The 15,156-nt window shown below is 40.5% G+C and overlaps 1 protein-coding gene across 11 annotated transcripts in view; it reads left to right on the top strand.

Annotated features, from left to right (window-relative positions):
• The first annotated feature begins 5,487 nt into the window (after positions 1-5,487).
• Positions 5,488-15,156, top strand: part of CSNK1G3 (casein kinase 1 gamma 3) — a 138,332-nt gene continuing 128,663 nt past the window's right edge. For 10 of the 11 annotated variants that reach the window (XR_009518967.1, XR_009518968.1, XR_009518966.1 and 7 more), the window contains exon 1: positions 5,488-5,595. The gene's annotated coding sequence lies outside the window, so the exon portion shown is untranslated. Of the gene's footprint in view, positions 5,596-13,832; positions 14,995-15,156 lie in introns of those variants that run through there. The other variant, XM_060008941.1, reaches the window with a different exon arrangement.

Below are 15,156 nucleotides of genomic sequence, written 5' to 3'. Positions count from 1 at the left end.
TAGGGGACACGGGTTCGTGCCCCGGTCCGGGAGGATCTGACATGCTGCCGAGTGGCTGGGCCCGTGAGCCATGGCCGCTGAGCCTGCATGTCCGGAGCCTGTGCTCTGCAACGGGAGAGGCCACGACAGCTAGAGGCCCGCATACCGCAAAAAAAAAAAAAAAGTATTCCTTTGAGGAATGCTATGGACTGAATTGTGTCCCCCCCAAATTCATATGTTAACACCCTAGCCCCTAATGTGATAGCATTTTGAGATGAGGCCTTTGGAGATAATTAGGTTGAGATGAGCTCATGAGGGTGGGGCTCTCATGATGGGATTGGTGCCCTTTTAGAAAGAGGAAGAGAGAGAGAGATCATATGCATTGAGGAAAGGTCATATGAGTACACAATAAGAAGGCAGCTGGCCATCAGAAAGCCAGGAAGAGAGCTCACACCAGAATATGACCATGCTAGCACCCTGATCTCAGACTTCTAGCCTCCAAAACTGTAAGAAAATAAATTTCTGTTGTTTAAGCCACCCAGTCTATGATATTTTATGTCAGCCTGAGCTAAGACAAGGAGTCTTAAAGATGTGATTATAAAATACAATACTGGAGGTTATGATAATAAAATATGATAAATCCTCTCAGATAAGTTCTGTGATTCTTCTACTTTTATTTTTGCCAACTACAGAATACTTAAAATCGTCCTTCCTGGGATGTATAAAACAGCGTCTTGACCCTTTCTGGCTTTACTCATGTAACAATCTGAAGGAAAGCTTGCTAAGTGGCAGCTTTCCCCAAACCTGACCTAGCTGCTGTCTGTGACTGGCTTTCTCCCAGAATCCTTCCTTTGCCTCCCCTGACTGCAGGCTTCACTGGGGAAGAGGTTATTTTCCTAGTCTGAGTAAAATGTGCTGCTTTGCTCCCAGGCTCTGGCTACTGTTACAGTGTCTCATTTTGCATTCTTCCTGTTTCTACTACCTACTTCTTCTTTTCCTCTTATTATTTTTTAATGTTTAAAAAAATAAAAAATTTTGAGGGCACGTACCTTAAAATTTTTTTCTCTTCCAGTTTTGTTGATATGTAATTGACATAGGGCACTGTATAACATTGTGTACAGCATAATAATCTGACTTACATATACATCATGAAATGATTACCACAATAAGGTTAGTGAATATCCATCATCTCATATAGACACAAAATAAAAAGAAAAATTTTTTTCCATGAGATGAGAACTCTTAGGATTTAATCTCTTAACTTTCATATATAACATAAAGCAATGTTAATTGTGTTAATCGTGTTGTACATTACCTCCCTAGCAGTTATTTATCATATAACTTCCAGTTATAAGACCATTTACTTTTTCCTAATTACATCTGTCCTCCAGGTGAATGAATGTTTCCTGTGTTTTTATTTTGAAAAGTTTTGGTAAAGATTTTAATCACATAATTTTGTATTTTACATTTAACAGGTTATCACTTATATCATCTTGGGCAAGTCAGTTCATCACTTTGAGACCATCCTTCCACTTTCCTAACAGGGAAAAAATAACAATGGCTGCTATATTACTTCATAGGTTGTTGTCAGAATCAGACAGAATCATATAAATCAGAGTTTGTGCAAATGTTGGTTGTTACATTGTTAGTTGGGAAATATCTGCCTGTATTTAACTCAGCCAGATTGGCCACATAGTTAAGTGTAGATTAGTCTTTGGTGCTTATTTGTATTTTTAGGGTATTTCTTTTTCTTTTCTTTTCTTTTTTTTTTTTTGCGGTACGCGGGCCTCTTACTGCTGTGGCCTCTCCCGTTGCGGAGCACAGGCTCCGGATGCGCAGGCTCAGCGGCCATGGCTCACGGGCCTAGCCACTCCACGGCATGAGGGATCTTCCCGGACAGGAGCATGAAACCGTGTCCCCTGCATTGGCAGGCGGACTCTCAACCACTACACCACCAGGGAAGCCCTTAGGGTATTTCTTGACCAATCTGTGCAAAACAAGTTTGGCTTAGGAGAGTATTTTAATGGTATGAATGAGGGGTGGAGGGGAAAATGATTATAACACAAATCTATGTGTTAGTGCTCATAATCTTTAATGGTACCCTGGAAACTTGTATTTATCAAATTTCTCTTTCGACAAATGCTTTCTTTTCATGTCTTACAAGTGCTTTGCTTGAGAGAGAGATTGATAGGTATATTTTGCGGAAAGTAAAGCTGGTCATTTTTTCTTTTTTGGTAAGCAGCAAGATTTCAAGGGCTTCCCTGGTGGCGCAGTGGTTAAGAATCCATCTGCCAATGCAGGGGACACGGGTTTGAGTCCTGGTTCGGGAAGATCCCACATGCCGCGGAGCAACTAAACCTGCGCACCACAACTATGAGCCTGCGCTCTAGAGCCCGCGAGCCACAACTACTGAAGCCTGTACACCTAGAGCCTGTGCTCTGCAACAAGAGAAGCCACCACAATGAGAAGCCTGCGCACTGCAACTAGAGAATGCCCGCATGAAGCAACGAAGACCCAGTGCAGCCAAAAATAAATTTAAAAAAATAATAAATTTATTTTAAAAAAAAGATTTCAACTGGGAGAAAGAAATGGAATAGTTTTCCTGCTCTAATTGAAGGTCTTATTCCTACTGTCTCTCCACTCTGTTTGTATGGGTGTGTCTATGTGTGTACGTTGGCATGGCTGGACAACCACAGTGAGTGTGCAGAAGGGTGAGAAGAAGAGAAATAGTAACAGAAGTAAAGAATCAAAAGATGTAAGGGAGATATTGGAACACTTATACTATCTCAGATATGCAATTAAAGGCACCCAGAAATTTTACTTTCTTTTTCTTCCCTTTTCAAATTCCCACTTGATAAATTGTTTTTTTTCCTAAGGAATTCATGATAGTTTTAGACTGAAGTCATTTTGAAGTAACTCTCCCATCCCCGCTTGTTTTAATAGAAATATATTAGTAAAGCTTCCTTTGCTTTTATCTTGTTTTTCATAGTAATCATAACAGTTGTTGCATGCCCAAATGTTGGGACAAATATTTACTTATATCTATAGAGATATAAATTCAACAGAATAAAGTTCAGGGTGATAAAAAAATATGACACTGCTTTGGGAAACATGAAAACATATTAATAGTATATAAACACTTGAAGAGTAGCAAATGCTAGGAAATATGGGGTGACACAAAAAATTAACTATATCTGATGTACAATATAGCAGATGGAAATTATGATCTGTCTGCTTATGTTGAGACATCACGCTACAGAACAAAGAGTTTTGATTGAGATGCAAGTAATTTGGTCTTTCCCTCTTTAACACAGGCTGTTTTCATATTGCCAGTTTTTTCCTTACAAGTTAATACAATGACATGAAATTTTATTGGCTTCCTACCTAGGTTACCTGCAGATTTTAATCTATAGGAGCGTCTAGGTCAAATTTTAACAAAAAGCAGCCTTTTCTGAGGTGTTTAAAAACATAAATGTTTATTCCTATCCATATATAATTTAAAAATGTGATTTGATGATCTATTTATAAACTTGTATTTCTTAAACATTTATCAGAACTTTGAGGGGTCAGTAGAGGTGTTCTTGATCTAAACTGAGGTTTTTCAGATGGAGAGTATAAAATGGTTTGTTGGTCATTGATGACAATAGTTCCCAGTATTGTAGACATTTCTTCTCCATTTAGTGAGATAGGGTTAACTTTGTTTCTTGTCTAGTTTTGGGTCCTGGGATATATCAGAAAAGTGGAGATGTCTTATTTATTAGGCAAATTATTCTCCATCCTGAGCATGCACAAATCTTCATTCCTTTTGAGTCTCTAACAGAAAGATGGTAGTGTGGTAAACACAGAAGCAGTCCTTACTATCACTTTCCTCTAAGATGGGTGATACCAGTCACTTCATAACCTTCAGTTTGAGAAAGCATAAGAGTAGAGTTAAAAAAAGGCACTGTTGTATTACAAAAACAAAAACGGCATATTTCCATACTAACTACCCCCTGCAGATTACACATCGACCCTATCATCAGTCTGCTAAAGTAGAAATGGAGAATGAGATAAATCCTCGATTATTTTAAAGTGCATTTGTTTCACTGGAGCCTTTCAAATTTTTCGTGTGTGTGTGTGTGTGTGTGTGTGTGTGTGTGTGAGAGAGAGAGAGAGAGAGAGAGAGAGAGAGAGAGGGAGAGAGAAGAGACTAAAGACTTCCTTGATGCAGCAAGTGTACTGAAAATATAAAAATATGTTTGATAAATATTTAAAACATAGCACCAGACTATGATTTTTCTTCATGCACACCTTTATGTCTGACTTTTGAAAGGTCTTTAGACACAATTTTTTAAAAATGATAGTTTCAGAGTCTTCTACAATGCCTTCATGGTGGGTCGATTTCCATATAGGTCTTCCATAGTAACATATCTTCATCCCAGTTAACCAACCATAAGAGAAAGAATGTAATCTTCTGCCTCCCCTCTGTGGGCAGAGTGGACAGTAGAGTCAGAAAACATCGGTTCCAATTTGTGTCTACAATTTGATGACTTGAGTGATGCTGGGCTTCTAGGAACTTTAGAAGGTTCACTAGAAAAACCGAGATAATAGCTACCACATTATATAGTCGAGAGGGTTACCTGAGCTCACAAACGAAGTTCTCTATAGACAGCAAACGGAATGCAAACGTGAGCCACACTTTATATTTCTAAGCAGCTGAATCCCTGATACAGCCCTGGATTTACAAGAAAGTGGGGGAAAATGTCAACCCAGTGAGGTCACTCCCTCTGGCCGGGCCCTAAAATTCTTTGGCACCTGAAGGGCTGTGCTCTGTACACTCGGAAAAGCCTCGGCACCCCGACTTGGCACAATGGCGCCCTTAGGCTCCTGCTCACTCAAGCAGCGGGGAACTTTTCGTAGCTCCTCTAAACCATGGGAGCGTTTTCGCCCAGCTCTCTCCACAGACCTCGCCAAACGTCTCCTCCCAAGGCCTCACCCAGGGAGACATCTCGCATCCACAATTACTCGACGCTTGCTACGCTCACCGCCGGTGCGGAGGTGGGGAGAAAGGCGTGGCTTCGCTTTTATAAGCCTTGCCAGCCAATGAGCGTGCTGCCTCTCTTCCGGTCGGCGAGCCAACCAATCCGAGCAAGTCGGTGTAACCTTCGGCTCTACTCGGCTCTTTTCGCTGATGCGGGCAGCTCGAGTGGCCGCCGCCGCTAGAAAGACGCTTTCCTTTTTAATTTTTTTTCCAAGCGTTCACTTCCGGGTCCGGCGCCGATCCGGATGCCCGAGGCAGAAGGATGTTTGACCTCCGGATAAGCGAGGCGCCGCTGTGCATTCATTCCCAGCTGCATTGGTGGCGACAGCCGCGGCCCGGGCGGCGACTCTCCGGCCAGAGGCGGCGGTAGGACGCACCGGCAGTAGTGCGGCGACCGAGTCCGAGCTGCGTTATCTCCCTCGCTTGTTCCTTCCCCCCTACCTCGCTCGCTCCCTCCCTGCGTGCCTCGCTTTCCTCCTCCGGCCGCCGGCGGGTGCGATGTGCCGCCGCCGCTGCCCCAGCCGCCGCTGACTGACGGACCGGGGGGCGCCGCCCGCGCCCGGGACCGACCCGCCACTTGCGGCCGCGCCTTTGAGGTAAAGCCCCGTTCGCGTTGGCGCCTGGCCGGGAGGCCCCGGCCCGGCGGCTGCCTCGGCGCGGCCGCGGCGCCTTCCTCCCCGGGTGGGGCTGGGCGGACTGGGGTCCCGGGCTGGGTGGGGTGGGGTGCGGCGGGGGCGGTGCCGCCGGCGGGGGCCCCGGGGAGGGGTGGGCGAGGACCCGGGCAGGCGGCGCGGAGGCGCGGGCTGGAGGCGGCCGCAGTCGTGGCCGGGGGGCGAGGGCGCCTTGGGCTCGTTGAGCAGGGAGGGGGCCGCGGGCGGCTGGCCGGGCTGGCCGCAGAAGTTGCCCGAGTGGTGCGGAGCGAGTGGGGACGGCGGGGAGGTGGGCGAGCTGGGAAAAGGCAGAGGCTTTTGGGGGGAGGGTTGAGAGGTCGGGAGTGCAGCCCCCAGCGCCCCGCGATTGTGTCCAGACAATTCCCTTTGGAGCGGGGATTTTAGGCAGGCCCTTCGGAGTGGGGATTTTAGGCAGGAGGGAGGGAGCCGTCTGTCGGCTGGAGGAGGTGTCAGGGGTCAGCATTCATTTCTGGGAGAAACTTCCCGATGGGGTATTTGTTTTAAGGGGGGGTAGGGATTTACCTATTCGATAGAGCTTTTGACTTAGCTCAGAACTTATCCAAGGCATTAGTCGGGGGCTCAAAATTACTCTGATGGTTACTGTTAGGGTGCTGCTTTGTTTGTTTCTCCCACTTGCAAAGGGGAAGTGACCCACAGGAGCGTCGGCTCTCTTGGTCCACAGCCCCCGCGTTTCTTTTCTGCGGGGTGGTGATGGAGATGTGTGTTTGCTCCTGGGGTGAGGGTAGTTAGGCCTGTGTTACGATCATTCCAGTTCTCCCAGGGAAGGAGGAAAAGTTAATGGGTGGGAGTGTGTGTGGGAGATGGCTACTGTTGCTACTCTGTGCGAATTAGTTTTAACTCTGTTGTAATGAGTACCAAGGCTGGTCAGCAAGTGACCCTTTTTTAACCTTTGGTTTTAGAACATCGACTTTAATTGGAGAATTAAAAACCTACTGATTTTTAATAAGTTAAGGAAAGAAGTTAGTACTTATTTCTTTTACGTTTTCAATTACTTCTTGTATAGGAATGACATTTGCCCACAGATAGTAAAAGAGGTTAAACTATATCTGAGTTGGAATACTTTTTAAAATTAAAAATATTAATTAGTAAAACCATGTATATATTTTTGAAGAATATTTGCTTTCCCTGTAAATAAGCAGATTGTGAAAGAAAAATATCACAGAAGTTATAAGATGTGAGGCCAGTTTAAGAAAACATTTCCCACCAAAAATCAGATCTGGTTTGTGACATTCTTAATAACTTTTTTGGCAGAGAGGAGTGGAGAGTTGTGTTTAGTGTATTTTGTAATTATTCCCAAACTTTGGTCCAACTGTATTCTGAGTTAAGATCAATTATTTTCTTATTTTATATACATTAGCCTTTATAGTTGCACAAAAGATGAAAATCATATTTATGGGAATTGGAAGAAAGGTGTAATAAGATAAATTGCGTGGCTTTGGTATAGATTTGTAGCAGAGTGTATAGACACTTTTGCATTCAGGGTGCTTGCATTTCTGAATAAGCCTCAGGTATAAGGAGTAAGTAGTTCTTATTAGAACGGGGGGACAGAAAGTTTAATTTTGATGTTGATATGTATGAGACTTTTGGGGGAATCTTGGAAAATGATTATCTTTTCTGATGGTTTATTGTGCTCACTGACCTCTTCTGCCATTCATCAACTTAAAAACTAATGCATTGTATAATTATTGACATTTTCATTGTTAGATTTGCAAGCATTAACTATTAACAAAATCTTCAGCACACAGAAGTCACTTATTCCTTCAAATAAAAGAACTAGGATTAGAACAAAGGAATAGTTTAGTTCAACCTGAACCTTTACTTTGTGTAGGGGACTTTTACTATGTGGTGAGGGTGGAAGAGTGGTAGAAACATGAGGAGGACTAAGACCCAGGACTAAGACCTTTAAGGGAGAAGCAGACATGCACAGAAATAATTGCAACACAGGACTCCTGTGGGGTTTATTAGAAATGTATGGAAGCATGCGTGTGTGTGTGTGTGTGTGTGTGTGTGTGTGTGTGAGTGTGAGTGTGTGAGTGTGATACCAATTTTGACTGGGGAATTATAAACGAGGTTAGAGCTGGTAATACTCCATTTGGGGCTTAAAATATTTTAATGGTCAAAATGGGTCGGTGTGTGTGTGGGGTGGTGTGGGTAGTTTTGTAGGTGAAGGGAGCAGTTGAGAACCGGCTTGCTGGTTTGCTATCATGGGGCCTGTTGAGCTGGACCTAAGGCTGCTGTGCCAGGAGGTCTCTGTGGGAATAGAAGCTGTAAAATTAGGTGGGGATCAGTCAGTCCATGGACATCTAGAATGCCTTGTATTTAAAAGTGAGTCAGTTTAAGGTATGAAGGTCCAAGTGTATAGATTCTATGCTGATAGCAAGTAGGTAGGCAAATAAGGCTAGTAAGTTTAAAGGAAACAAATTAGAATAGTCAGTTTGTTATCATTCATGCTAATGGAGGAAAGCAGAAGAGTATATAATCGAAAACAGTTCCTGCATGGTTTTGTCATATTTCTTTGCTTGCCTTTGGATATGAGTGTGTGGTAACCTGGTAATTGGTTTTATATGAAATAAATCTAGATTTTAAACATATGACTTGGGAAGAAATGGGAATCTTTTCCTTTTCTTCTCTGGGTGCCCTCTGTAATCCCCTTCATGCTGGGAATAGACCATCGTTCTGGTGTGGTTTATTGGTTCAGATTTTTTCAGAATGGAACAAGTAGTTGTTTAGCTTCAAAGGGCTTTCCAAAAGGATGTATCAAACTAAATAGTGGGAATCTGAAACAATAAATAACAAAATACAGGTCATTGGATAGTTATATTATTGTTAATACACTTTAAGGTGAGATTTGCTATGGATAAAGTGAAATGTGAAGAATCTACATAGGAAGAGAATTGACTATACCAGTAAGATGACAACATGAGAGACTTCCACAGTTATGGATAAATATATACAGGGTTTTTAGTCATCTTAAATATTGACGACTCTAAAAAAATTTAATCCCAAACTTAATCATTATCAAAGGAGTGCTTAGAAAAATATCACCCTTATGACGCCATTGTTTAATCATCTAGTCATGTAACAGGGGAGATTGTTTGATAGTTTTTTACTGACTATTCCCCTCTTAATGTTCAATAAGGATTTACATTATAACTGAATTTGTATCTTGAACCTCCCGATAATAACAATACCTATTACAATTTATTAAGTGCCCACTTGGTCTGAGGACCATAAATGATAACTGTTAAGATGACTCTGTGAGTTAGGTGGTGTAAGCCTTGCCTTTGACAGTAGGAGGCAGAGTTTTCTAGAATTTAAGCAACGTGTTTAAGATATATCTTGGAAGTAGCAGAGTGCATATTTAAATCTTTTTCTTTTTTTTTCCTGACTTCACAGTCTTAGACCAATGATGTCTTCTCTAATCTTCCATATTCTTCCTTTTTGTCTTTTCTCATGCAGTTGGCACTTAGTGGTATTGATTAATGTTGTTAGTATGTGTTTGGGTGTTTGTTCTTTAAGATATAATTTCTTTGGAAATGGCGGTTTTGGGATATCTGTAGTTCTCTACTAGTAGTGACTCTCTAGGAGCAGAAGATACGGTTCTAGTAACGTAAGCTACCTCAGTATCATTTTTGTGCTGATCTGTAGGAAAGAACCACACATGAGGTTGTTAATGTGTGGAAATCAAGTGTGTATTGTCTATTAATGTGAAGTGACTTTGGAGAGCCTCTGAACTAGTCAGAAAACATGGAATGGGACAGATAATCGGGGATAGGTAAGTTTTAGAGACACAGTGGAGACTCCTGTTAGCCATGTTTTTTCTAACTCCCTTCTCAAAGCTGAGATTTAGGAACTATAAATGTTTGGGTTTCCTTCTATAATGGGACCTATGGAAGGTGCATAGTGATTTGTTCTTAAACTCTCTTACATTATGTTCTCTCCTTCTACTCCCTGCCAATCATCCTAGTTCTGAGGAAGAATTCTTAACAGTGAACTTGAAGTACTTGTGTATTTGGTAGATAAGACACACATTTTGATCATTTTCTTTACTAATGATATATCACATAGTTATAATGTAATTAAATGAAAATCTATAGCTAAAACCAATGTCCACATGACTATATCATGTCCACATTTTTTATAGCGTTTACTGTAATTAGTAAAATCTCATGATGTATATACTCTTTTTCTTAAACACAAATTTCTAATGCTTTCTTCTTCAGTGAGGTAATGCAGATTTTAACTGTATTCAAATTTATTACATATATTTAGTTGATTTTGTGTTGAACTACTTTCCTTAGCTGATAGCTACGTTGGAAAAACAAGGGGGCAGGGGAGAGGGTTTCTCTGCCATTATATTCTTCATCCCGATTGAGGAAATTCATATAAAGTGCCATGATGTGATGCCTGGCACATAGCAGGCACTATGCAGATATTCTCTTAAATTTAGGAGTTGCTGATATATATGAGTTGTCAGAGTGTTGATTGGTGTGTAGAATGAGCAAAGACTTTTGGGGATAGCCTATTACAGGAGAATCTCTGAGCTCACCTCTCTTTAACCCACTCAAAAGATTAAGTTATACTCTTCATTCATTTACTACTTGATGTCCATGCTACATTAAATGGCAGTAGACTACCCTCTAGTTTGTTCTTGAACTTTTATTCCCACCGGTTATTGTATACTGTGTATACCTACCAAGAATCATTTGTCTGTGTACCCAGCAAATTGTTAATGGCAGTTGTACTTGTTGTAATTACATAGTTTAATGAGATGTTATTCAGTGAACTATGAAGGCGAAAAGGTGTTTGTATGAGAGCCAGTGGCTGCTTTGGAAACAGGTGAGTAGCTGAAGTCACTTCCAGTTAAAATCGGTGTAGGTGAAATTAAATGACTAGGGAAAAAACCCTAAAAGTTGTAGATTTTGCAATAAGATGCTGCAATAAAATTGCTTATAAGTGTTTGTGAGATGTCTTTCCATGTTTAAGAAACTGGAAATCACAGGTGATGTACTATGGGTGTGGTTTTTGCAAGAAAGATAAAGTAGAACTATAATCCATGGACTCATGCTTGAAGGAAAGACCTTGGCCCTGCATTAAAAGACTGTCTTGTGGGCTTCCCTGGTGGTGTAGTGGTTGAGGGTCCGCCTGCCGATGCGGGGGACGTGGGTTTGTGCCGCGGAGCGGCTGGGCCCGTGGGCCGTGGCCGCTGGGCCTGCGCGTCCGGAGCCTGTGCTCCGCAACGGGAGAGGCCACAATAGTGAGAGGCCCGCGTACCGCAAAAAAAAAAAAAAAAAAAAGACTGTCTTGTGATTGTATATTTTGGTGTTTTAGTTGCATTAAAATGTTTCAGGTAGATTCTTTTATGATTCCCCTTTTAAACTAAGTTATGAACTGTTGGTTAATAATAGTATATTAAAGAGGTATCTACTTCTAAAGTAACACCTAGTTTATAATCTCTCATAGAGATTTGTTTAACAGCATCCTCTTTTAAAAAAGAGAAATACTGGTATTCCTGAACATACAGTCATTCATATGTTAGGGGGAATTGTTTAATTATTAGGTCACATGGTTCCCACATGTTTCCTGATAGGATCCCTCGTCTGATTTCGTATGTTACCTTTCAGCTTTTATTACAGCATCAGGGTTGGAGAGAGCCTTCTTGTAATTCCACCATCTCCTCAACCTGAGTAGGGACTGCAGGAGTGAATTGGTAGAGGAAATTGTCCTTTGGAAGAGGAAATGCCATACCCAGGAGCAGTTGAGCTTGGTGCAAAGGGTGCTGGTCTAACAGCTTACAGTAACTACTTGCCTTTCTCGTCTAGCTCAGCCCAAAGGCAAAGGAAAGCTTATAGGTGTTGAAAAAGGAGGTCGAAGTTGGAGAAGGAAAGGTAGATGGGGTATACTCTTTATCTTGGTGTCACCACATTACAACACCTGAAATGCAGTAGCTGAAATGGAATGCTGAACTATGAAGGCAGGGTTAGTTTTTCAGAGCTTTGGTTAGCCTCTGTGAAATTTACTTGGCTCTGCTTTCCCATGTGTGTTGGATTCATCCTCAGACTGGTAGCAAGATCCTGGTGCACTGGCCAGGACATCTTTTGCGCAAGCCTACCAACATATTTTCCCCTTCATGTTTTATTGATCAGAATTAGGTCACACTTCCAAACCAGTTATGACAAGGGGGACAGGGTTATCATAGTGAGTTTCTACCAGTCAGGATATATACCCTTGCAACTGGCGATGGGGTCACATTTCCCCGAGTTACATGGTGGAGGGAGGATATTTTAAAAAATTGTGGGAAGGAGGAATATAGGGGAAACGGATGTTAGAGAGGCAATCAATAGTGACCACCACATCTACACATCTGCTTGTTTTAAGGAAGAAAATAAATAATGCATCTAAATGCACTTTGAACTTTAAAGTGTTGTACAAATGTAACGGATGAAAGATTAGAAGGCTGCTTCTATGTGACTATCTTAAATATGCTCAGGTATGAATATTTTAGGAACTGAAAACACTGCTAGTTTTCTTATTGACTAACTTTGAGTCAGTAAAATCAGTTAAAGATTATACTTTTTTTCATGGAACTCATAAAGCTATTTTAACTTTAAATTAAACATTTGTACTTGTAAACTTATTTAAATTTTTTCTGTGTTGCTACCCTCCTTCTTGGACAAAACTTGTCCACATCTTTGATCTCATCATATTTCTTTGTCATACCTGGAGGAGAATAGATGCCTTGAGGAAATTGGAATTTATCAGTCAGAGAAATGGTTTATTTTGAATCAAGGAATCTGATTGAGGTAGGAGGGAAAGGTGTTACATATCTTAAATACAGCAAAAAAATAAAAAATAAATAAAAATTGTGGGGTCTGGGGAGAATCACAGACTTTTAGAATTGAAATGAATTGTGGGAAGGTTGAGTGAAATGCTTAAGTCACACACCTGGTTGGTAGAACTCTCCTATCCTCATTGATAGTGTAGTGCTCTTTCTGACCAAAAAGTGGGAGGCCATGAAAAGTTTTGTCTACTTTGCAGTTTTGCTCAGGACCATGGGCTAGTTATGTAAAGCAGTCAGCCAAGTACCTTTAATACAGATATCTGGGTTCTCAGGGTTTGGAAATTTGTAGCCAGAGTTGGTGTGTGTGTGTGTCTGTGTGTGTACGTGTTTAAGTAAAACAAGCAAACAGATAAATCTTTTAATCTTCTCTCAAGCAGTCGACAAAAACAGCATGCATACACACACACAGACACACACACACACACACCCTGGACTGCTGAAACGAAAATGCAGAAGCAGAATGAGTGCTTGGAACAATTCATATATTTTTATTTTCAAGAAAGTTGATATCTTAAAGATTTCTTTGTTTTCAGTATATGTAAAAGAAAATTGTGTGTGTGTGTGTATGGGGACATATATGGAGATACATGTATGTATAAATACATAATTAATATACAGAATTAATTGTTGTAATTCTAATTGTTGCAGTGTTGTTATAAATATACAGAGTAAATCCATCCATCCCCTGGAAGGATATTTACGTTAATGACAGATATTTATAGATTTGGAATGATTTTTATTTTTATACTTTTTATACTTCTCTGTAGTGTTTGGATTTTCAGCTATGATTATGCATTATTTTTACCATTGGGAAAAAATATTACTTTTTTTTTTTTTTTGAGGGAAGAAAATAAAATTCTGTGGTGGAATGTTTTCTACCAACCTAGAATTTAACATATAATTCCGCTTTCATTGTATATTACCTTAAATAGAGTGTGCCTTGAATGCGCTGATACTTTTAATAGTATTTATTTTAAAAATTGGACTTATTACAAATTATATATCTTAAAATTTTAAGTTGAGGGGCTTCCCTGGTGGTGCAGAGGTTGAGAGTCCGCCTGCCGATGCAGGGGACACGGGTTCGTGCCCCGGTCCGGGAAGATCCCACATGCCGCGGAGCGGCTGGGCCCGTGAGCCATGGCCGCTGAGCCTGCGCGTCCGGAGCCTGTGCTCCGCAACGGGAGAGGCCACAGCAGTGAGAGGCCCAAGTACCGCAAAAAAAAAAAAAAAAAAAAAAAAAAAAAAAAAAATTTTAAGTTGTAATTGGCCGTATGATACCATTTGATACAAGTATATTTTATGAAAGTGGACTTCTGAATTTTTCTAATTATTAATTTATCTATTTTTTTAACTTGTTTGGTTTTGACTTCAAGTGGTATACTTGGCAAGGTATCAGAGTATGATATATTGGAGTCAAAGTTATAGTCAGAGTTTCCTGTAGTAAAAAGGGAAGTGAAAATGTTTTTTTTCCCTTACATCCAGTCTGTGTTATGTTTATTTTCTATTTCTGTGAAATACTTATTATATATTCTAGCAATGAATACTTTCAAATGGCAGGCAAATATAGTAGGTAATGTTATAGGGAGAGAAAATTCCCATAAGACTCTTCCACTAGTCTAACGGTGTGTGTACACATGGCTATAAGGCCTTTTCATAAAATCCTAATTTGGTGTGCAAAAATAACCTAGTATTGTTTTGGAGGTGAAACTAGTAGGTATCAGTTGTTGATGACATTTGAAAAAGAAACTGGTATTTGTAGATGCATATTTTTGTAAAACATTATTTTATTTTCTCCTTTTGTTCCAAGGATCTGAAAACAACATGAACACCGCCACCCCCCCACCCCCCAAAAGAAGTGTAAATCTTAAAGATGTGGAATCTTGTAATGCCAGTTTTTATTTTAAAAAGTGGTAGATTATTTACTGAGCTCTTTTTCTATCATATGAGTGTCGGCATATTATGGCTAATATTTCTTTATATATTTGGGATTCTGAAAATGTTTGTAGTTAAATCAAAATGTAATCAGCTCTTTAAACGCATTCTCTTGAGTATTTTCTGATAGTCTGTTGGAAGTTGATAACTGGAATGTGTATTGTGTGTTTATTGTATATTGTTAATCTAAATACTCTACTAATGAAGGTTGTTTTTTGAAGGCTGATTGAAAAATAAAATTCTGAGCACTGGGAATGAGAATTTCAAATAAGTTAAAATAAATTTTACCATACCCACTTTAAAAAAAATCTTCCAACTGAAAATTAGTAAAATTTTTTCTGTGACAGAGTAAACGAGAGAACAAAATTGGGCAATTTTAATGACAGTGCTTTCAATCCTTGCTGTAGGGCTGGGAGTGCTAACTTACTAGTAGATGAGAAAAAAGGATTTGTGGAGAAGGCAGCTTGGACCAGTGGTTCTCAGCCCTGACTTCACATTAACATTTTCTGGGGAGCTTGAAAAAATTACAGGTATTGGGATTCTACCCATGCTACTTTATATTTGAATCTGGGGATGGGGCCAAGGCATTGATCTGTTTTAGGATTTCTACAGGTGATTCCAGTGCGCTTCAGGGTTGAAAATGACTGATTTCTCCTTCTTTTTATACACATCTCTTAGCTTTTTTTGAAAAA

Source organism: Delphinus delphis, chromosome 3 (genome assembly GCF_949987515.2).
Source record: "Delphinus delphis chromosome 3, mDelDel1.2, whole genome shotgun sequence".
Lineage (NCBI taxonomy): Eukaryota > Metazoa > Chordata > Mammalia > Artiodactyla > Delphinidae > Delphinus > Delphinus delphis.
This window is presented reverse-complemented; position numbering and strand designations above follow the sequence as displayed.